The following is a 21716-nucleotide window of genomic DNA, read 5'->3' as shown; positions in this document are numbered from 1 at the left end:
AGAGAAAGATGGTCAAGGTAGAGTGGCAGGGGAGTACAAGATGTCAGAGCTGGAAGGGGATTAAAAAATGATCAAATCCATGAGCCAGTAAACAGTTAGAAGCCCAGAGAAACGAAGCAACCAGCCTGACCTCAGAAAGCAAAGGAGCTGCAGAGGTGGGCCATGAATGAGGCCACACACCCGGGCAGAACACAGCATCCAGTCCATGCTGGGCACTCCTCCTGGCCCTGCCACCACAGGGGAACTGTGAAAACAGGAGTCTCTGGGGAGTCTGTGCCAGCAAGACTCACGATATTTTAGCTTTAATCTCTAAACCCCTGGCTATGCTCAAATTTGGAGGAGGCTGAATTGTTGGAGGCTCTCAGTGGCAAAGCCTACAGCAAGGACAAGCTCCTACACTAAAGGTCAAGTGGCTTTTATAGCCCAGAAGCCACCATAGGCATCCAAGATAACTCTGGTCAATAGAAGCACGGGAAGCAAGAGAGAAGCAAAGTGGGTGCTGGGGTGGGAGAAGAGGAGGAAAAGAAAGGGAGAAAGCAGGGAGACAGCCTGCACTGACAGCAACCATTCACCTATTCATCAGACATTGATTGCATGCCAGCTGAGAGCCACGCACTGGAAATAGAAGAGATCTGTGCTTTGGGTTCATTGGGTTTCTTGTATCTTGTTCACAGTTTTCATCAAATTTAAAAAGTTTTCAACAATTATTTCTTCACCTTTTTTTATGTTCCCTCCTCTCTTTCTTCATTTTTGGGGGCTCCATTTATACATAATTAGGCCATTTGGAGTTGTCTCATAGTCCATGGATGATGCCCTGTTCCTTTTCTTAGTCTTGTTTCTCTCTCTGTTTCATTTTGGTGAGTTTCTCCTAGTGTATTGTCGTGTTCATTATCTTTTCTTCTACAGTATCTAATCTGCTGTTAATCCCATCTGGTAATTTTTTTTTTTTTTTTTAAATGGAGTCTCACTGTCACCCAGGCTGGAGTGCAGTGGCATAATCTCAGCTCACAGCAACCTCCGCCACCCGGGTTCAAGCGATTCTCCTGCCTCAGCCTCCCAAGTAGCTGGGACTACAGGCGTGTGCCTAGCTAATGTTTGTATTTTTAGTAGAGATCAGGTTTCACCATGTTAGCCAGGCTGGTCTTGAACCCCTGATCTCAAGAGATCTGCCCACCTCAGCCTCCCAAAGAGCTGGGATTACAGGCATAAGTCACCGTACCAGCCCCATCTGGTACAATTTTTAACTCAGACATTGTACTTTTCATCTGTAGAAAATCTACTTGGGTTTTTTTTTTTTAATCTTCCATGTATCTTCTTAACAGCTTATATTTTCCTCTACCTTAGTGTACATATGGAATATAGTTGTAATAACTACATTACCAATTCTATTATATGTATCACTTCTGGGTTTGAAATGATTGGTTGCTTTTCTTCTTCATTATGGATCATACTTTCCTACTACGTAGTCCCCCCTTATCTACATAGGGATACATTCCAAGACCCCAAGTGGATGCCTAAACCAAGGATAGTACCAAACCCTATTATATTGTGTTTTTCCTATACCTACATACCTTTGATAAAGTTTAATTTATACATTAGGCACAGTAAGAGATTAACACTAGTAACTAATAAGAAAAATAGAATAATTATAACAATATATGATAATAAAAGTTACGTGAATGTGGTCTCTCTAGCTCCCTCTCTCTCAAAATATCTTATTGTACTATATCACAGATAACTGAAACCACAGGAAGTGAAAACATGGATAAAGGGGAGCTATGGTACTTTGTACCCTGGTAATTATAGATTTCATGCCAGACATTGTGGATTTTACCTTGTTGGGTGCTGGATATTCTTGCATTTTGAAAAAATATTCTTGAGCTTTGTCCTGGAACAGAGTCAAGTTACTTGGAGCCAGTTGGATCCTTTTGGGGCTTGCTTTTAAGCTTTCTTGGGCAGGACCAGGACTAGCCTGTGGTTGAGGCTGATTTACCTATCCTTCTGAATGGTCTCCCCAGTGCCCTGTGAATTAGGAGGTTTCTGCTCTGGCTAGTGGAAATGCCAGCTAATCCCAACCCTGTGGGAACTCCAAGGATTGTTCTGCCTGCTCTTTTTGGATGGAACTTTCCCACCTTCAGATAGTTTACACACAGGCACTGATCAGTTCTCAGCTGAAGACTAGGGGAGGAGAGGGTGGCACAGCAGGGAAGAACCATCTGCAGATCTCTAGCTGCTCATTCTCTCTGTGCAGCAATTTCCTCTCCCGTCTTCCGTGGGAACCCGAGCCACCTTGGCCTCCCTGGACTCTCAGCTCTGATTCCTCAATTCAGACTGATGCCGGGTTCCACCTGGGTCCCTCTCTCGCTCTGTGGCCTGGAAACTCTCTCCAGGCTGTAAGCCAGGCAGTTACAGGGCTCATCCCATTTGTTTCCTCTCTCTCAGAAATCAGAAATCACTGCCCCACACTACCCGTTGTTTAGTGTCTCATAAGAGTTGTTTCCATTTTTCCCTGGCTTTTCAGTTGTTTAAGCCAGGAGGGGTAAAATTGTCCCATTATACCTTCTTGGCCAGAAACAGAAATGTGGAAGAAATTTTTGACAATACTTCACGCCCTCTGTGTGCTGGGGAAAGACATGCTCTGTGTGCTGGGGAAAGACAGTCAAAAAAACAGACAATTACATGACCCTGACAAGTGCCCTGAAGCTGGCCAGAGAGGAAGGGGCCTCAGCCACACAGGCTTCTCACAGTTTATTAAGCACATAATGCTTGGTGCAGGCCAGTCCCTATGCTAGAATGGTCTTCCCATCATAACGGCTGGTGTGGCTCTCTGCACCCTTCAGGTCTCAGCTTAAGCAACAACTCCTCAAGAAGCCTTTCCTCATGCAGGGTTAGGTCAGCACCCCCATCCCACCGAAGGGGAATGGGAACTCATCTGGGGATTTAAGCTGAGGCATGAGATATAATCTATGTTCTCTCCTCTATCTGTATTCTGCCTCAGCCCCTTCTGCCTCCCATGGCAGGTAGGAAGGAAGAGACCCTGTTTGGAAGCCCATCATAGAGCCAAACCCTTCTCTATCATGTACCCTTCTCCATCACATCCCCTCTTCCATCATACCCCCTTCTCCATCACACCCCCTTCTCCATTGCATGCCCTTCTCCATCACACCCCCTTCTCCATTGCATGCCCTTCTCCATCACACCCCCTTCTCCACCTCATTCCCTTCTCCATCACACCTCCTTCTCCATCACACCCCCTTCTCCACCTCATTCCCTTCTCCATCACACCCCCTTCTCCATCACATCCCCTTCTCCATCACACCCCCTTCTCCATCACATCCCCTTCTCCATCACACCCCTTCTCCATCACATCCCCTTCTCCATCTCATTCCCTTCTCCATCTCATTCCCTTCTCCATCACACCCCCTTCTCCATCACACCCCCTTCTCCATCACATCCCCTTCTCCATCACACCCCCTTCTCCAACACATCCCCTTCTCCACCTCATTCCCTTCTCCATCGCAGTCCCTTCTCCATCGCAGTCCCTTCTCCATCACACCCCTTCTCCATCACACCCCCTTCTCCATCTCATTCCCTTCTCCATCACACCCCCTTCTCCATCACACCCCCTTCTCCATCACATCCCCTTCTCCATCACATCCCCTTCTCCATCACACCCCCTTCTCCAACACATCCCCTTCTCCACCTCATTCCCTTCTCCATCACAGTCCCTTCTCCATCGCAGTCCCTTCTCCATCGCAGTCCCTTCTCCATCACATCCCCTTCTCCAACACACCCCCTTCTCTATCACACCCCCTTCTCCACCTCATCCTCTTCTCCACCACACCCCCTTCTCCATCACACCCCCTTCTCCATCGCAGTCCCTTTTCCATCACATCCCCTTCTCCAACACACCCCCTTCTCCATCACACTCCCTTCTCCATTACACTCCCTTCTCCACCTCATCCCCTTCTCCATCACACCCCCTTCTCCACCTCATCCTCTTCTCCACCACACCCCCTTCTCCATCACACCCCCTTCTCCATCACACCCCCTTCTCCATCGCAGTCCCTTTTCCATCACACCCCCTTCTCCAACACACCCCCTTCTCCATCACACCCCCTTCTCCATTACACTCCCTTCCCCACCTCATCCCCTTCTCCATCACACCCCCTTCTCCACCTCATCCTCTTCTCCATCGCACCCCCTTCTCCATTGCAGTCCCTTCTCCATCACATCCTCTTCTCCATTGCATCCCCTTCTCCACCTCATCCCCTTCTCCATCACATCTCCTTCTCCATCACTTCGCCTTCTCCATCGCACCCCCTTCTCCATCGCAGTCCCTTTTCCATCACATCCCCTTCTCCAACACACCCCCTTCTCTATCACACCCCCTTCTCCACCTCATTCCCTTTTCCATCACACCCCCTTCTCCACCTCATCCCCTTCTCCATCACAACCCCTTCTCCACCTCATCCTCTTCTCCACCACACCCCCTTCTCCACCACACCCCCTTCTCCATCACACCCCCTTCTCCATTGCAGTCCCTTTTCCATCACATCCCCTTCTCCAACACACCCCTGTCTCTATCACACCCCCTTCTCCACCTCATTCCTTTTTCCATCACACCCTCTTCTCCACCTCATCCCCTTCTCCATCACACCCCCTTCTCCATCACACCCCCTTCTCCACCTCATCCTCTTCTCTATCGCACTCCCTTCTCCACTGCAGTCCCTTCTCCATCACATCCTCTTCTCCATTGCACCCCCTTCCCCATCACACCCCCTTCCCCTTTACACCCCCTTCTCCACCGCACCCCCTTCTCCATCACATCCCCTTCTCCATTGCACCCCCTTCCTCATTGCACCCCCTTCTCCATCACACCGCCTTCTCCATCACACCCCCTTCTCCATCACATCCCCTTCCCCATCACACCCCCTTCTCCACCACATCCCCTCCTCCATTGCATCCCGTTCTCCACCGCATCCCCTTCTCCACCGCATCCCCTTCTCCATCGGAGTCAGCCTTCAGTCCTCCAAAGTCCAAGAAGATGACAAAAATGTAGCATCAGGGAGCTCATTAATCCATCTGCATCTTGGAGGCCTTGTCTGTAAAGAATAATCCTACCAACTAACAAACACTTCCATTGTACCTATAAATTCCAGGGGCTCATACTGTTCCAAGACCTTTACCTATTAAATTATTTAATACTCCCAAGAAACTTAGAAGCAGCTGGAAGCACAATGACGTTTGGGAGCTCACCCAAGGTCACACAGCACGTAGGTGGCAGAGCTGAGGTGTAAAATACGCACTTACTTAAGATCTACCTCCTGGGGCCAGTGTGGGGATTGAATGGGTAGTACATATGAGAGTGCCTTATGGGCTAAGCGCAGTGGCTCACGCCTGTAATCCCCGCACTTTGGGAGGCAAAGGCAGGCAGATCACTTGAGCTCAGGAGTTCAAGACCAGCCTGGGCAACACGGCGAAACACTGTCTCTACAAAAAAATACAAAAATTAGCTGGGCATGGTGGCTTGTGCCTGTAGTCCCAGCTACTCAGGAAGCTGAGGTAGGAGAATTGCTTGAACCCATGAAGTCAAAGCTGCAGTGAGCCGTGATCGCACCACTGCATTCCAGCCTGGGCAACAGAGCAAGACCTTGTCTCAAAAAAGTAAATATATAAATAGTAATAAATTTAGTCAGGTGCAGTGGCTCATGCCTGTAATCCCAACACTTTGGGAGGCCGAGGCAGGTGGATCACCTGAGGTCAGGAGTTCAAGACCAGCCTGGTCAACATGGCAAAACCTCATCTCTACTAAAAATACAAAATTAGCCCGGCGTGGTGGTGCATGCTTGTAATCCCAGCTACTTGGGAGGCTGAGGCAGAAGAATCACTTGAACCTGGGAGGCAGAGGTTGCAGTGAGCCGAGATCACAACATTGCACTCCACCCTGGGCAACAAGAGAGAAACTCCATTTCAAAAATAATAATAATAATAATAATAAATTTAAAAACTGAAAAAAGAAAGTGCCTTATGCTGCATGTACAGGCATGTGGTTAGTGTGTTCATTTTTTTAAAAAGCCAAAATTGGTAATAGGGATAACTTATGGAACAGGTCTGTCTGGAGAAAGCTCTGTTTGACAAACATTATGTACAAGTAATTTTAGAGGATTCCTTCTTCTTCTTTTTCCTTAGCTCCTTCTGCAAATGTGTGTGTTCTAGGTCTGCTTGTGTAACTGACATGAAACCCAGATATTCTTAGACCTTTCCTTTCCCTCACAGACTGTGGGTGGCCTTCTCATAGCAAATGTAGTTGTCCTTCTCAAAATGGCAAAAACCCAGATTCAGCAGCGCCTAGCCTAAAAACATTCAATGAACTTAAAAGTAAATCTAATCTAATTAAAAGAGAATACACCCAAATGTTAACATCATTGGAATTATCAGTGATTTTTAGTTTCTTATTTTATACCCTTCTATATTTTCCATATTTTCTACAATAAGCTACAAAAAATTTTAGAAATAAAAATGTAATTACCAAGTTATAGTTTGAAGAAAATTACCACTAAATTTCATATACCAAATTCAATGATTTTATGTGAACACACTAAATACTAAATAACACATTTTATATTCCTGCACTGAGGGAGCTGCTATAAATCTGCAAAGGGTGCTTAAAAAATAAGCGACGAGCTGGGCGCGGTGGCTCATGCCTGTAATCCTAGCACTTTGGGAGGCCAAGGCAGGTGGATCACCTGAGGTCAGGAGTTCAAGACCAGCCTGGCCAAGATGGCAAAACCCCGTCTGTACTAAAAATACAAAAATTAGTGGGGTGTGGTGGCAGGCACCTGTAATCCCAGCTACTCAGGAGGCTGAGGCAAGAGAATTGCTTGAACGCAGGGGGGCAGAGGTGGCAGTGACCCAAGATTGTACCACTGCACTCCAGCCTGAGCAACAGAGAGAGACTCTGTCTCAGAAAAATAAAATAAAAAATAAGCGATGGTTTGTATGAAAATATCTAGAACAGACAAATTTACGTAGACGAGGAGTAAATTAGAGGTTGCTAGGGGCTGGAGGGGGATGGGAATGGAAAGTTATTGTTTAATGGGTACAAAGTTTCTGTTAGGTGTGAGGAAAATATTTTGGAAATAAATGGTGATGATTGCACAACACTATGAATGCAATTAATGCCACTAATTGTACACTTAGAATGGTTAAATGGTGAATTTTGTCATATGTATATAATTAGCACAATAAAAAATAAGTGATGGCTCAGCTAAGGGAGAAAATGTGGTCCAGAACGTGAGTCCTCCACTGGTCTTTGTCTCCTGCTGCCAGTGATCGCTAGCATTAAGCAACTGCTGCCCAGGAAGTTAAGAAACTTGTTCATCAAGCCCCACTGACAGGGACAGGGGATCTTACCCCAGGCAGTCTGATGCCAGATGTCACACCCTGAACCCTTTTACTGCACTCCACAACGACAAAACTGCCTGCTGTTGATGTCACATCTGGAGTGATGTCACACAGGAATGATCTGCAGGTAACGCTGTAAGGGGGTTGCTGTTAGCTCTGTTTACAGAGGAGAAACGGGAGCCTTGGAGGAGTTGTCGACTGCTGCCAGTCGGGGGCAAAGCCCTCTGTTCACGCCCAGGCCTGGCCCTGCAAAGGCCAGACAGCGGTGTCAACACTGCTGGCAGATTTAAAATCACCGTCGCAGTACTGAAGCTGGGTCAGGGAGCTGAGGTAGGCCAGGCTGGAAAGGCTTGGAGAGGTTTCCAGGGAGGGCAGGGTGAGTTTTTTAAATCTGCCGTTTGGTGGCTGCTTTGGGCTTCCGCCGCCAAGCCAGTTTGGGTCCTTGGAGGATCTCTCATCCTCCTCCATAAATATTCACCAGCCCCGGCCGTCGGGGCAGCGGCGCGGAACCCGGAGTGCTGGCTGGGTTCGCGGACACTGGCTCCCCGGCGCGGCGGCGCGGCTCTGCACGACGGGACTCCCGGGGGAGGGAGCGCTGGGGGGCCGCGAGGACGCGGGAAGGCGGGGCGGGGCCATCTGGACCGCCGCTTGGGGGTGGGTGCCTTTGGTAAGAGGGGCGCCAAGCAAACGGAAACCGTGCACCTCTACTGGATCAATCAAAACAGCGCCTCCGGACAAACGGGAATGGGGGCGGCGCAGAGGCCCTTCGGGAGGTTTCAGGCCCCATCTGTGAGGGGCGCACCCAGGGAATCTCTGGGTTTGTCCACTCTGAGGCCTGTCCAGTTGTCCAACCACCCTGTCCTCAGCGTCGTTTGGCGGGGACAGATGCATAGCTCCCCCGCCCAGTACAGCTGGCAGCGACTTGGGAAACAAAACCCTGCAATCCCCCTATCTTACAGATGAGGAAATAGCGCCCCTAGAGGAGAAGTAGCTGCCCCAAGGTTGCAGAGCTGCTGGGGGCAGAGCCGAATGCCTTCTCTCCATCACCCCGCTTACATATTGAGATGAAGCCTTTGCGGTTCTACCTGCCCACCTGTCTGTCAGCTTCTGTGCAACTCATGTGTGCAGTCTAGCCCCCAGCGCAGTCCCGGAACCTAGTAGGTGCTCAATAAATGTTTGTGAAACGGAAATGAACGGAAATGGGACTAGAAAACCCAGGTCCTTAATCTTTGAGGAAAGACAGAATTTAGAAATCCAAGAGTACTGACCGTTGATTAGAGCCAGAGCAGCTAGAGGCTGGATGAATACACCCAACCTAAGGACCCCCGACCGCTGCCCACGCAGCTCCGCTCCTGTCTACAGTGAAAAAAAGAGCCACTCCTTCCCTCCCTTCATCTCCCCACCCCTTCCCAAGGCTGAGGATGAAGATATCCTCTGAGGGCTTCGCCTTAAAACCTTAGAGCTGGAAGGAACTTTCCATCGCCTCTAGTTACAGTCTACGTAATGTTTTCTTAAATGATTTTCATTAAATTCATTCAATATTTATTGTGCATCCACCATGAACAAGGCCCTATATTGCTCAAACAAGACATGTGATCCTTGTTAAAATCAAAAGCAAATTTACAAGTCAGGAGTCTTCTACAGCCAGAAGTATTTAGTGGCCAAACATAAGTATTCAATACAGACTATAAATACTGCAGCTGTTATTTCAAAAAGCAAAAGCCCATGTTAAAAGAGGTCGTTCTTGGAGAAGTTTTTTTCTTCTTGATTGGAAAAAAAATTTCCAGGCATAGGGAACTGATCACTGGACTGGATATGTGTCCCCAACCCTTTTCCTAGCCAATACAGATAAGATCTGCTCTGGGACAACCAAAGAAAGCTAAAGAAGATGTGATATCTGGCAAAACAAGCCTAAACAAACCTCTGGAAAGTCAAGAAAGAATTGGGGGGAATGCAAGATTTATTAGAGCCTGCAGGAAACCAAAGTTCAATTAAGCAACTGAAAATATAGAGGCCGGGCATGGTGGCTCATGTCAGTAATCCCAGGACCTTGGGAGACTGAGACAGGTGGATCACTTGAGTCCAGGAGTTCTAGACCAGCTTGGGCAACATGGTGAAACCCCATCTCTACAAAAAATGCAAAAATTAGCTGAGTATAGTGGCACACAACTGTGGTCCCAGCTACTCGGGAAGCTGAGGTAGGAGAATCACCTGAGCCTTGGAGGTCAAGGCTGCAGTGAGCTGAGATCTCGCCACTGCACTCCAGCCTGGGTAACAAAGACCCTGGATTAAAAAAAGAAGAAAAACAAATATGAAGTACTATAAAATATGAAAATAGGGAAAGGTTAGAGAATGAGCTGCCTGGTTGTATTAGGTGTTTGCTTTTCTTTAAGGCTTGCTCTAAGTTGATATCATATCTCAGAGTCCGAGTCTCAGTTTAACAGATGTGTGTATACCTGGCTTCAGCCCAGCACACTGTTTGACAAGCAATGGAAGCCGTTCACGTTTGATGCAATTCAGGGCTTGGTGAGTCAAACTCAGTTACTCCACGAGCTAAACATTTACCTACCCTGCGACTCTGTACTTTTTGTCCTGGATATATATATATACACACACATATATATAGATATATATATACACATATATATATATAGATATATATATACACATATATATATATAGATATACACATATATATAGATATATATATACACACATATATAGATATATATATACACACACATATATATAGATATACATACACACATATATATTTATATATATACACATATATATTTGTGTATATATATATATTTGTACATGTATATATAAATATAGATGTATAGATATAGATACATGTACACACAACAGAAATGAGCAGTTAGGTCCACCAAAAGACATGTAGAAGAATATTTATGACAGCCTCATTCAGAATAGCTCAGACTGAAAGCAGCTCAAATGTTCATCAACAGGAGAATGGATAAACAAATTGTGGCGTAGCTATACAATGGAATAATGAGCAAGAACAAGCCGCTCAACAACATTAATTAATTACACAGGCGTTATGCTGAGTGAAAGAAGCCAGACACAAGAATATATATTGTTTAATCCAATGTGTATGAAATAGAACACGAGCAAATCTAATCTATAGTGACAGAAGTCAAAATAATGGTTGCCGTTGAGACAGCAGTAACTGAAAGCCGGCAAAAGGGGACATTTTGGGCCTTTGGAAATGGTCTGTATTTTGATCTAGGTAGTGGTAACGTGTGCATGTGTGTATAAATATTTATACACATATATACACATTTAAGCATAAGTATGTAAACATACATCAAGTAATACACTTAAAATCAGTGCACTTTATGAAGGTTATGCCTCAATAGAAAACAGGAAGAAATCGTTTCGGTCAGGATGACAAGTGCATAGTGGGCAAGCTACCACTCTCCCCTCCCCGGCCCGCAGCAGATGTCGCTAATTAATCACCACGCTCCTTTCCTTTGAGCTCGGCTTCAGAACCATCTCAATCCAGCGCTCCAGCCAGCTGTGCTTTGAGGCAAAACTCTCAGCTTTCCCTCATGTATACACAAGTATGTTGATTAAGATAATTAATTAATCATCTTATCATCTTAATTATTAATTATCATCTTCAATTTGTTCAGCCACACTCTGAGGAAGCCTGACTCCCACTATGGACTGGTGGCAGCTTCTCCAAAGTCTGGGTTCAGTTCCCAGGAGGAAGTGGCTTCTGAAGAGCACATTTGGATGCGGGAGAGTGACAGCGGGAGGGGCACGCGACAGGAAGGAAGCCCCTTGACAGAAGGCTGGCGGATTAACGCAGCATACAGGTAAGCATGGGACCCAGAAAAGGCTCAAGTTTGGGCACATTTTCTACCAAGTGGAACTAACTGGTTTTTCTTGACTGAGGAGAGGGAAGAGGAGAGAAGTTGAGGCTGGACTGCAGGGACTGACACCTCTTGATTTGCCCGAGGTTCTCTGGCACCTGAAGCACAGCCTGCCCCTCAACGGTCACCAAAGCACTGTGTCTTATCAGGGATGATAATGCTTCCTGTGGGGTTTATCCTGCACAGCGTACAAAATCTTCCACTTCACTATCACGCCTTCGTGAGATCCGGACAGGGTGGGAATTAGCCTCCCCACCCCAAACTCCTGCCTCATTTTAAAATAAGAAAACTGGCCGAGCGCAGTGGCTCACACCTGTAATCCCAGCACTTTGGGAGGCCGAGGTGGGGTGTTCACTTGAAATCAGGAGTTCGAGATTAGCCTAGCCAACACGGTGAAACCCATCTCTACTAAAAATACAAAAATTAGCTGGGCATGTTGGTGCATCTGTAATCCCAACTACGCAGGAGACTGAGACATGAGAATCACTTGAACCTAGGAGGCGGAGGTTGCAGTGAGCCAGGATCGCACCACTGCACTCCAGCCTGGGCAACAGATCCAGACTGTTTCAAAAAAAAAAAAAATAGGCTGGGTGTGGTGGCTCACGCCTGTAATCCCAGCACCTTGGGAGGCTGAGGCGGGCAAATCACTTGAGGTCAGAAGTTCGAGACCAGCCTAGGCAACATGGCGAATCTCCATCTCTACTAAAAATACAAAAATTAGCCAGCCATGGTGGCGCATGCCAGTAATCCCCAGCTACTCGGGAGGCTGAGGCAAGAGAATCACTTGAACCCGGGAGATGGAGGTTGCAGTGAGCCGAGATCATGCCATTGCACTCCAGCCTGGGCGACAAGAGCAAAACTCTGTCTCAAAAAAAAAGTAAAATAAAATAAGAAAACCAAGGCTCAAAGAGGTCTCGTGACTCATAAACACCCTGCTAACGAAGTAAGGGATTCCAGACTCAAACGCAGGTCTGCGTCATACAAAGCCCATGCTCCTTCTTTGTCTTATCCTTTCATTTTAGTTTTTATTTTTCATCAAAGTTATACTTGCACATAAATGAACAACTTGTTCTGCAAGACTTTTTATGAAAATGGCAGTTCCTCATCCCCATTTCCGTCTCCTGAAAATAACAACTTTCATCACTTTATTTTTTATTATTTATTTTACTTTTTTTGAGATGGGGTCTTGCTGTGTCACCCAGGCTGGAGTGCAGTGGCACAATCACAGCTCACTGTAGCCTCGACTTCCTGGGCCCAAGTGATCCTCTCACCTCAGCTTCCTAAGTAGCTGTGACTACCGGCGCATGTCACCACACCTGGCTAATTTTTGTATTTTGAGGGAGATTTGGGGTTTTGCCATGTTGCCCAGGCTCGTCTCAAACTCCTAGGCTCAAATGCTCTGCCCGCTTCGAGGCTGCAGTGAGCTATGATCATGCCACTGCATGCCAGCCTGGGCAACAGAGGAAGCCCTTATCTCAAAAAATAAATAAAATAAGATACACAAAAGCGGTATTACACTGGTTATAGTTTGGTTTCTCTCTACGGGCTGACTGCTAAGAAAGATGTTGCAGCTAATTAATGAAAAAGGAATGATCAAATTAGAGTAATACCATTTTGTACCCACCAATTAATGAATGAATCTAGGCATTGCGTATCAGCAACTGTTAACGTCACTCCCTTTACACATACACACACACACAGAAATAACACATTATGTGCACCTCTTGAGGAAAGAACACACCATCACCTATAGTTGTCAAAAAACCAAAACCTGAATTTGATCAAGCCTCTGGATTTACCAATTTACTGGAAATACAGACATATTCCAGAGATATTGTAGGTTCAGTTCCAGACAATCACAATAAAGAGAATATTGCAATGAAGTTACCTGAATTTGTTGGTTCCCCAGTGCGTATAAAAGTTATGTTTACCCTACACTGTAGTCTCTTAAGCATGCAATTACTATTATGTTTTAAAAGGCAATGTATATATTTTTAAAATACTTGGCTGGGCACAGTGGCTCACGCCTGTAATTCCAGCACTTTGGGAGGCCAAAAGTGGATCGCCATAGTCACAATTTAAATTTACTTTTAGAATTAGTTGATTCATATCTGCCTCACTCACTAGGCTTTAATCTCCAAGAGGGCAGGAGTCATGCCTGTATTAGCTCGTCATTTTATCTCCTGGTTTAGCACATAACTGGTGCATTGCAGGTGCTCAGTGAAGAGACCCTGAATGAACTAGATATTAGATTGACAGGAGAGTTTGGTCCTCCCATCCCAGCTGCCACCATTTGCATGCTGTTGCCCAAGGAAACCTGCCACCTTCTGCAGCCCTTAGACCCCTCCTAGAGGAGCCACCTCACCTCCCTCCATCTGCTCCCTCCCCTTCACCCTCCTTGCCTGCTGCTCAGAAGCTCTAGGCAACTGGCTGGGTGCAGTGGCTCACACCTGTAATCCCAGCACTTTGGGAGGCTGAGGCAGGCAGATCACCTAAGGTCAGGAGTTCGAGACCAGCCTGGTCAACATGGTGAAACTCCGCCTCTACTAAAAATGCAAAAATTAGCCGGGCATGGTGGTGCCTATAATCCCAGCTACTTGAGAGGCTGAGGCACGAGACTTGCTTGAACCTGGATGGCAGAGGTTGCGGTAAGCTGAGATAGCACCACTGCACTCCAGCCTGGGTGACAGAGTGAGATTCCATCTCAAAAAAAAAAAAAAAAAAAAAAAAGCTCCAAGCAACTAGAAGAGACCTAGAAGAACTGACGCAGCCATGCAAACCTGGCCCCTCTGGCCCCACTGAGAGCCAAAACCTCCTCTGCAGGTCCCTAACAAGCCAGTGAGTCTGGGTCCTAGGTCCTGGGTACTTCCCCTAAGGCCTGGAACTTTCTTTTTTTGAGACAGAGTCTCACTCTCATCCAGGCTGGAGTACAGTGGCAAGATCATGGCTCACCGCAGCCTTGACCTCCTGGGCACAGGTGATCCTCCCACCTCAGCCAAGTGGTTGAACTACAGGTATACGCCACCAGGCCCAGCTAATTTTTTGTAGAGATGGAGTTTTGCCATGTTGCCCAGGCTCGTCTTAAACTCCTAGGTTCAAGCAATCTGCCTGCCTTGCCCTCCCAAAGTGCTGGGATTTACAGGCATGAGCCGTCGTGCCCAGCCTGGCCTGGAAGATTCTTTTTTTTTTTTTTTTTTGAGACGGAGTCTCGCTCTGTCACCTAGGCTGGAGTGCAGTGGCGCGATCTCGGCTCACTGCAAGCTCCGCCTCCCGGGTTCACGCCATTCTCCTGCCTCAGCCTCTCCGAGTAGCTGGGACTACAGGCGCCCACCACCACGCCCAGCTAATTTTTTTGTATTTTTAGTAGAGACAGGGTTTCACCGTGGTCTCGACCTCCTGACCTCGTGATCCGCCCGCCTCGGCCTCCCAAAGTGCTGGGATTACAAGCGTGAGCCACCGCGCCTGGCCAAGATTCTTAAAGACACATCACCACAGTCATCTGAAGAATTCCTTCCACCTAAGAACCTGCTCGCCTGACTCTACCCTGCTGGATGGAAAGAAGGACTGGGCACATATTTGATTATCCAGTGAGGACTTGCTGAGCGCCTGCTATGGCCAGGCTCTGTGCGAGATGGTTAGGGAACGTCAGTGAACAAACATGGTAGACACAGCCACTCTCCCCTTGCTCCTTGCTCACCAAACAAAGTTCATTCCAACTCTCACCCTGGCCCTTGGGGTCTTTGTTGTTTAAGCCAATCATGATGTTATATTCCCTTATAAATGCTAGCATTTTTTTGTAGAGATGGGGTTTCACCACGTTGCCCAGGATGCAAGATGAAAAAGTGCTTGGCACTACTACACAATACATTTTAAATGGTTAAGATGGTAAATTTTATGTTGTGTTTCTTACTACAATTACAATTTATTTTAAAAGTTTGTGCATGGGTAATACTAAATTGTAGAGTTTAAGAAGGCACTCTTGGGTGAAATTATAAAGAAATGCAAGGAAGTTGTTACTATAAAATTACCTGAGTTTCTCTCTGAGTATTTCTCTCCGAGTACCGCCACTGTCTGTCCAGTCAGACAAGAGGACTCACGCTGTCACACCCTGAGTGCCCAGTGAAGATGGAGCTGAACCCCAGGCCATCCTGTTTCCACTACACCGATGCTAGCATTCACAAGGGAATAGAGCACCATGACCGGCTTAGATGAATGACAGTCCCAGCCAATAAAACTTGAGGAGGTGTCTGCTGGGAGCTGCTGGGAAGGTTTTCTTCACCCTTACAAAGGGACATGAAGAAGAAACACCTCCTCCTCAGGCCAACATTGTGTGATGTCTGGAGCTGGGGCAGCAATTTTGCAACCTCGAGGGAAATGACTGCCACTGTGAGAAGAGCAAGGCTGAAAGAAAGAACCTGGGTTATTGGTGACAACACTGAGCTTCTGAATTCACCACCCTGGACATGCCCTCCCCCGATCTTCTTGTGGCCTATGAGGATGAAAGCCCTCGTTGTTTACACTGGTCTTGGATGAGTTTTCTATTACTTGCAACCAAAAGCCACCTACAAGGGGCAGCTCACACTTCCTGAGCAACTGCTGGCTAGCAGGCACCAAGTCACAGACCTTAATAGTCTCTCATTATTCCCACTCCCCCTTAGGGCCTGGAAGTCATGACCCCATTTTATAGCTGAGGAAGCTGAGACCCAGAGATCAACAGGGACTCGCTGTGTCATACACTAAGTGCCCAGTGGAGCTGGAGGTGAAGCCCAGGGCATTCTCTTTCCACTACACCAATGGTGGTGATAGATTTCATCGCTATGCCCATTGGAACTCTCCGCTGCAAGTGCAAGGAAGGGGAACCAGGCCAGCCCAAGCCACAGAGTATCCAGGAACTCAGAATCAGTCTCTCTCTTTCTCTCTCTCTCTCTCTCTCTCTCGCCACCTCTCTGTCTCCCACCCATCATTGCATGCTCCATACTCTCAGGCCAGCTGCCCCACTAGGCTAGAAGTATGGCCACCAGCAACCCTAGTCTCACATCCCAACAGCCAAGGGACAAGAAGGACAGCAGTCTCACTTTCCCCAGCTCGAGTTTTATTGGCCAACCTTGGGCCACATACCCCTGCCTTGGACTAATCATGTGAGTCTGAATTCTGGGTGCTACTTCCTGGTCTGTGGCTTGGACTATTCAAGCTCTCTAAGACTAAGTTTGCCCATCCTTAAACAAGGATAATAATAATCGTACCTACTTCACTGGGTTTTTGGGGGGATCATTCATTGATTTAATGAAAACTTATTGCAGCCAATTCTGTGCCAGGCAGTATGTTAGGTGTTGAAGCTACAGTAGAGGACAGAGACCCAATCGCTGCCCTCTTGGAGTTAATAGTCTAGCGAGAAAGACAGATGTTACATAAACATGAACGATTCTCTCTATTACACCTGTGAGAAGTGTTTTAAAAGTACAGAGTTCCACTGGAGAGAGGGAAAGGAGACCTAGCTCAGGTCAAATGAGTAATATTTAAAGAGCCCAACACTGGGCTTGGCATGAGTTAGCTTTCAGTCTATGTAGCTATCATATAGTTTTTACTCGGCATCTTCGCAACCCTCTGGCCTCCCCACAGCCACTTCCCACAAGGAGAGGTGCTGAGTGACTTGGCTGCCTTGCAGCCAATTACAAGCTTCCTAGGGGACAGAGAGCAAGTGTGACACATGCGTTGGGACAGCAGCAGTACAGCAGGTCCCAGGAAAGCGCAATGCTGGTGGGCGGCACACACCCAGCTGATGACATCGCCACTTATTGGGAGCAGCCTTTCCTGGGTTCCAGCTGAAGCCCCAACCAGGAGGCCTGCAGAGGCCCCAGTGGCTTCTCAGGTTCCAGGGTCTCCCAAGCTCCTTCGGCTGGCTCTGCATCGAGCCCTAAAATGCACTGCTGAACAAGTGACTTGCCTTTCACGATTGCCAGGCTCTGCCATCATGAGCCTCAACTCCCTGGCCTCAGGGACAAGGGTCCTGCCCCTGCTCCTGCCCCTGCCCCTGCCCCAAGGCACCATGCTGTATAATCACTTCCTAGTGACCGTTTGCAAAGCTCTTTGTGATCCAGGGATGTGTCTGTGGAACATACTCTGTCCCCAGCAGGGCCCTATACAGCTCCTTCCCATCTCTCTTGTGCAGAGGCACTGTTTCTTCAGGGAAGAAGGGCCAAGAAGCTGCCGCATCGGATCACTGCCACAAACACTGGCTCCGTTCCCATCCCCATCACCACTGCCCTGGCCTGAGCTCAAGCCCCCATGGGACCCCAGTGCCAGCCCATCCGGCCACCCGGCTTCCAGGGTCTCCCTTCCAACATGAGGCAGCCAGAGGGGCTCCCTGGGGCACATGCCACTCTTCCATTTGAGCACCTTCAATGGCTCCCTGGGTCTGCACCATCCGGCCAGTCCCCTAATGTTGCCACAAGGCCCTTGTGATGTGGCCCTTGCCTGACATTTTCAACTGCATGTTCTCAGCCAGCCAACTATATGCGCAGAGTTTGCCTGGAACATGATACATGTTTGTCAAACACGTGTTCCCTTCTGCATTAATTTACTATGTGCCAGGCTTTGTGTGGCTCTGGGATGCAGTGGTGAGCCACACGGACATAGTCTCTGCCCTCAGAGAGTTCACAGTCTAGTACGGGAGGAAGACAGCAGTGAAACAAAAGCAATCACAAGGGTTTATCAGGGCAGGGTGTGGTGGCTCATTCCTATAATCCCAGCACTTTGGGAGGCCGAGGCAATCAGATCGCTTGAGCCCAGGATTCAAGACCAGCCTGGGCAACATAATGAAACACCCTCTCTACTAAAAATACAAAAATTAGCTGGGCATGGTGTCATGTGCCTGTAGTTCCAACTGCTTGGGAGGCTGAGGTGGGAGGATCGCTTGAGCCTGGGAGGCCGAGCTGCAGTAAGCTGTGTTCATGCCACTGCACTCCAGCCTCAACAGAGTGAGACCCTGTCTCAAAAAAATAATGAATTAAAAAAAGAGTTTATCATTATAAATTATAGTGAGAGCTATGAAGGACCCATCCATGAAGGATGGAGAGTATTAGAGAAGTGTGACTTTGCCTGGGAGTCAGCAGCTCCCCTGAGATGACACCAACCTGACATCAGATGAATGAGTAGTCACCATCCAGGCGAGGGGTTTGGGGGTGGAGGGAGAGTGTCCCTGATGCTGAGGCCAGAGAGCACCCACAGCCTCTGGGATCTGGAAGCCTGGGGGCAAGTGGGCCCTAGGGATCCCAGGGCTGTGAGTGGGGACACAGATGGGGCATGATCCCTCTGAACCAAGGAGGGATGGGAATGAAAACAGGGAAGCCTGGTGAGTGATGCTGGGGGTTTGGACTGATGTCATCACGGTAGAAATGCCAAGTCAAAGGGGACTTTATAATTGAACTTTTTTATTATGGAATTTTAAAATATAAGTAAATGTAGAGAGAACAGTACCATGAACTCCTGAACCCCTCATCCAGCAGCATCCACAACAGCCGACCCACAGCCAAGCTTTTCTCAGCTATACCCCACCCACGCTCCTTACCCCAAATGTATGATGCCGAAACAAATCCCAGATTTGCTTGCTGTGTGGTTCACCCATAGATATTTCAATATGTATCTCTACAACAAAAGGACTGTTTTTAACATAACCACATTATCACACCTAAAAAAAAAAAATAAATGATAACACAAGGGGAAATGTCTGAGGCTTGATATGTATTGCCAAACTACCCAGAAAAGCCCCCCCGCCCGACCCCGAGCAGGTGTGAGGGTCCCCATCTCACTACACACTTGCCAACACTGGGTGTTACCAGAGATGGATTTCTACAAGAGGCTCACCCTAAAACCTAGGAGCTAACCCTTAAATTCCAGGTTCACTTAATTAAAAGAGGCAGCCACAGAAACACTTTCTGTGGAAACCTCTCTCACACATCCAATGGCCACTTGTGAGCGGCCAGCAATTGGGGGTTGTAGAGGCAGGAGGTGGTGAGCCCAGCAACCCCTGCCAGCTCCCCAGGACGGGCCCTGTGCGGGTTCACGGAGCACCCTGCTGGCTCCCCAGAGCGGGCCAAGTGCGGGTTCATGGATCAGGGCCCCTGCCCATCCTTCATCTCCCACATCTGCCCTCAGCCAATCGGGCAGACTGAGAAAGGGTTTCCTTAGGACCCAAGGGTTTCCAGAAACAACCCACCAGAGCCAGAGAGGGAGGGAGCAGCAGGTGCTCCCTCCTACTGCAAGCACATCCGCCTTCAGGGCTCAAAGGCCTTTGTTTCTGTTTGAGCTGAAACCTAGGGACTCACTGCCTTGCCCCTCCTCAGACCTGTGCCCTCCCCACAGTGACTCATGGGTGTCCCATTTAGTCAGGAACCTAGAATATTAAAAGATCTACAAGCCAGATAGGTGAGTTTTCAGTTTCAGAGAGCAGTTTCATCTTTCTAGTAAGATGGAGGCAGCCACATTTCCAGAACTCTCTGCGCAGTTCCCTAACCTTTCTGAGCCGTGGTCTTTACCTAATCAGGTTTGACTTCCTGCTACAGCCTCCTACTCTCAGCCCAGAATAAAGGCAGCAGCCAGGCATGGTGGCACGTGCCTGTGGTCCCAGCTACTGGGAAGGCTGAGGTGGGAGGATCGCCTGAGCCCTGGGAGTTCAAGGTTGTAGTGAGCTGTCATCGCACCACTGCAATCCAGCCCGGGTGAGACCCTATCTCTAAAAAAATTAAAAATAGAGACAGCTGTCCTTCCTGCAAACCAGCCAGCCAGACACTGAGTCTTTGCTGTGTTCCAGGCACCCTGCTAATCCAAGGAGATGCAAGGGTGAATAGGACCTGATCCCTTCCCTGCAGGAGCTCACCATCTCTGAGAAAAGCGGTCACATAAACACTGTGCCACGTGACCAGGGCTCCAGAAGAGACGTGTTCATGCTGCTGTGGGAATTCAGCTAGTGGAGCCAAGAGCTCTGTCTGGAGAGAGAAGGCTTCTAGGAGGTGGGATCTTAAAAGCTGGGGCTTGAATGACACTGGGGAAAGTCAAGGTGGGGGAAATCATCTCCTGGACAGGACATGAACTAACACTCTTTGGATTCAAGCAGCAGAACATCTCTTCATACATTTACTGGACATTTGTACATCTTATTTAAAGTAATGTCTATTCAGATCCTTGCCCATTTTTTAATTGGGTTTTTTTTTATTGTTGAGTTGTAAGCATTCTTGGCCAAGCTCAGTGGCTCACGCCTATAATCCCAACACTTTGGGAGGCTGAGGCAGGAGGATGGCTTGAGCCCAGGAGCTTGAGACCAGCCTGGATAAGACAGCGAGATCCCATCTCTACAAAAAATTAGCTAGGCATGGTGGTACACATCTGTAGTGTCAGCTAATGGGGAGGCTGAGGTGGGAGGATTGCTTGAGCCCAGGAGGTTGAGGCTGCAGTGAGCTGTGATCACATCACTGCACACCAGCCTGGGAAACAGAGCAAGACCCTGTCTCAAAAAAAAAAAAAAAAAAAAAAAAAAAAAATTCTTTATATATCCTAGACACTACTCTCTTGTCAGATACTTAAGTTGCAAATATTTTCTTCCATTTCATGAGTCTCAATATCCTTTCATACCTTTTGAATCTGGTGCCATATACATATACTACCTATTAAAATATCATAGGTAATTCAACATTTTCTGGAGCCACAATAAGAAAGTAAAAAGAGGGCCAGTTGTGTTGGCTCATGCCTGTAATTCCAGCACTTTGGGAGGCCAATGCGGGTGGCTCGCTTGAGGTCAAAAATTCGAGACCAGCCTGGCCAACATGGTGAATCCCCGTCTCTACTAAAAATACAAAATTAGCCGGGTGTGGTGGCGGGTGCCTGTAATACCAGTTACTCGGGAGGCTGAGGCAAGAGAATCTCTTGAATCCGGGAGATGGAGGTTGTTGCAGTGAGCTCAGATCGTGCCATTGCACTCCAGCCTGGGCAACAGAGCAAGACAGAAGCTATATTATGTAGAATTCCATGACAGTGAATGAGGTATTCCATGAACACAGATGGTTGCACTGTCAGAAGTATTTTGGGAAGAGATGGCAAATCCATATCTAGAATGAGAGTCTGTTCCAATGAGGACAAAATTGATGTCCCCTCTATGGTGGAAGGGATCCAATGTAGTTAGTCTGCCACCAGATGGCTGGCTGAGGTCCCCCCACCTCCAGGAATGATAAGCTTCTGAAATGTCTGGAGGGCATTTTCTTTCCTTCCTTTCAACATTCACTCGACAATTTGCTGGGGGCCTCCTCTGGTCCCAGCCATATGCTCAGACTATAAATGACATAGCAGGGGTTGGGCCCTTGGTCACTGTCTCAGGCTCAGGGTTTAGAGACATGAGAAACAGAAATGGCTGCCATG

At 47.8% G+C, this 21716-nt stretch overlaps 1 long non-coding RNA gene across 2 annotated transcripts; it reads left to right on the top strand.

Moving 5' to 3' along the window:
* The first annotated feature begins 7587 nt into the window (after positions 1-7587).
* LOC129468337 (uncharacterized) lies at positions 7588-15084 on the top strand. 2 transcript variants are annotated; one of them, XR_010118273.1, is made up of 3 exons: positions 7588-7737; positions 11067-11252; positions 14677-15084. It is a non-coding gene; the product is annotated as an uncharacterized lncRNA (long non-coding RNA). The 2 variants fall into 2 exon arrangements; XR_008652608.2 differs by having other exon boundaries at positions 14674-15083.
* The last annotated feature ends 6632 nt before the right edge of the window (positions 15085-21716 follow it).

Source organism: Symphalangus syndactylus, chromosome 2 (genome assembly GCF_028878055.3).
Source record: "Symphalangus syndactylus isolate Jambi chromosome 2, NHGRI_mSymSyn1-v2.1_pri, whole genome shotgun sequence".
NCBI classification, from domain to species: domain Eukaryota; kingdom Metazoa; phylum Chordata; class Mammalia; order Primates; family Hylobatidae; genus Symphalangus; species Symphalangus syndactylus.
This window is presented reverse-complemented; position numbering and strand designations above follow the sequence as displayed.